Source organism: Myotis lucifugus, unplaced genomic scaffold (assembly GCF_000147115.1).
Source record: "Myotis lucifugus unplaced genomic scaffold, Myoluc2.0 scaffold_389, whole genome shotgun sequence".
NCBI classification, from domain to species: domain Eukaryota; kingdom Metazoa; phylum Chordata; class Mammalia; order Chiroptera; family Vespertilionidae; genus Myotis; species Myotis lucifugus.
The window spans coordinates 522812-525299 of NW_005871437.1; the positions used below are offsets into that span (position 1 = coordinate 522812).

A 2488-nucleotide genomic window follows, 5' to 3' on the forward strand; every position below is an offset into this window, starting at 1 on the left:
ATATTAAACCTACAGTTCCCTCAGGCAGCAGGTCAGGACACCACTGTAGGAATGGCTGCTACTGGCGAGTCTGGGGTTAGTATTGCCTGGGTGATTGAATGGAGGTCCAATCCTGCACTGCCTGGGGTTGCCCTGAAGAGGTCATTGACTGATTGAAATTTGCAGAGGGGTTGAGGGTTGATGCCCCTATTATTGGCGGGGCCTGGGGCTGGCCGCCTCTCAAGTTTCCCAATTGAGGTGATGGGATAGAACCTCCTTGGGAGCGGTTTGTGGAATTTAAATGCCGACTGTTTTTATGGTATTTTGCTCTACATTCCTTTGCCCAATGGAATCCTTTCTCAGATTGGGGATCAACAGTTAAACGGTCTTTTTCCAGGGCAAGAAGCATCCAGATGGAGGAGCCCTCCCAGGGCCTAGTAGCAGTTCTCTGCTAACACTGATGCTGAGCTTCCCTCCCCAGGAAACTGGGACACCAGGCTGGACAGATTTAGGCCAAGTGTTCCAAGGTGGGCAAACTTTTTGACTTGAGGGCCACAATGGGTTCTTAAACTGGACCGGAAGGCCGGAACAAAAGTGTAGATGGAGTGTTTGTGTGAACTAATATAAATTCAAAGTAAACATCATTACATAAAACGGTACGGTCTTTTTTTTTTTTTTTTTTTTTTAGTTTTATTCATTTCAAAGGGGCCGGATCTGGCCCGCAGGCTGTAGTTTGCCCACGGCTGTTATAGCTGGTGGAGGGAGGTCTTATCACGCCCCTCTGGATGAATGTTCTGGAAGGCTCTTGGGGATTCTGTGATGTCTAGTTGACCTCTGGTGGTCCTGGAGCTGCCAGGCGATGGGTTCTCCAGTGAGCCCCCCAGTAACTCCATCAGTCTAACAAAGATGGAAAGCAGGGTCAGTGCCACACCTAAGAGATAGAGGTTCAATAAATGCCTCATAGCTGAAGGGATCCCCCTCCTTTGCAGAGCAGTAGAGCTGCCTTCAGTTTCTGGAAGACTCCTGGGTTCTGCAGGAAGAAGGGCCGGAAGCGGCCGGCTGGATGTAACAGCAGGTAGTGCTGGAGTCCAGAGGAAAGTCGGCCGACAGGCAGCGCAAGGAGGCGACTCAGACAACCCTCAGAAGACGAGCGCACAGTCAGCAGCAAGTCGCAGAGTAAGGCCGCCCACACTGCTCACTTATACACAACGCCTGCTCCTCGCCCGCGCATGCGCACTCGGGTCCCTGTACAGGCTCTAGATGTTGGGCTCCGACCCCAGCAGGTCCAAGGGTCTCCAAAGGTGTGGACGGAGTCGGCAAAGAAGGAATGACACGGAGACAGTGTTCAGTTGATCAGCAGCCTAGCCAGGATCTCTAGCCAGGACCTCCAGCCAAGTTCTGTGTTTTTTTTGTCTTGTTACATCTGTATTTATACCAGTTGACTTTAATCCTGTCAACTTCTATTCCAAAGGCTAGGGCGTTTCTTATCTCCATTCCAGGGAGTAAAGATTATGCAGCTTAAGCGTGATTGTTCGTAGTTAAAGTGATTAACTACCCGCCTGGCACTTAGTTAAGGGGGTATAAGTCCAACTTGTTAGGGGTTTTATTCCCTCCCTAACTTCAGGGGAAAATCCCTACCTGGAGAAACAACCTTTCTTGTAAAAAACTTTCTGTCTGACTGGGAGTAACCTTAACTCCTCTGCTAGCAAGCATATATGTTAAAAGATTAATACAGAGTCTTTTTTCTTTAGACTCAGTATGACCCATCTTCTCAATCTAAGTTCTCTACTATCCACCCTCTTACCCTTCTTATCCTCTATAAGGGGGTCTGCAGCACCCTACGGTGCAGTCCTATTCGTCCCAAGTGCTGCGGGGGGCTTACCTAAGGGGTCCCTGTTTGGGTGCCAATTGTTGGGGTCCAACCCCAGCAGGTCCAGGGGTTCCCAAAGGTGTGGACGGAGTCGGTGAGGTAGGAATGACACAGAGACAGCGTTCAGTTGATCAAGCAGCCCAGCCAGGTTCTCTAGCCAGGTTCTAGCCAGGATCTCCAGCCAGGTTCTGTGTTTTTGTGTGTGTGTGTGTGTGGCTTTTAAAAAAAATTTTCTAATTGTTTTTCCTCAGAAAACTTTTGCAAGTTGTTGTATTTACAACGCCAACTTTTGAAAAGTCACTAAACTAAAGTTAACTGGACAATAAACTAAGCAGAAATCGCTTTGCAAAAAGAGGGAAAGCCCAAAATGCCACTTTCTATAGAGAACCCACAATTCAGTTTTATTCAGAGCAAAGAAAAAAGATATTTTGATAATACTGGAAGAAACTCAGCCATAGATTTGGAATCTGTACCCCAACTACACATGCAATGAAGACAATATTCTTTTTTTATTTATTTTTATTTTTTTTTATTAGTTAAGGTATTACAAATGTGTCCCTCATCCCCCCCCATTAACCCCCAACCCTCCCCCTCCTCCCGCCCCCCCCAAAATTCATGCTCGCAAACCCCTGTTGTGCA

General features: G+C 47.7%; 1 pseudogene; it reads right to left on the minus strand.

Annotated features, from left to right (window-relative positions):
* Nucleotides 1–730: 730 nt before the first annotated feature.
* LOC102431721 lies at nucleotides 731–1550 on the minus strand (annotated as a pseudogene).
* Between the last annotated feature and the right edge of the window lie 938 nt (nucleotides 1551–2488).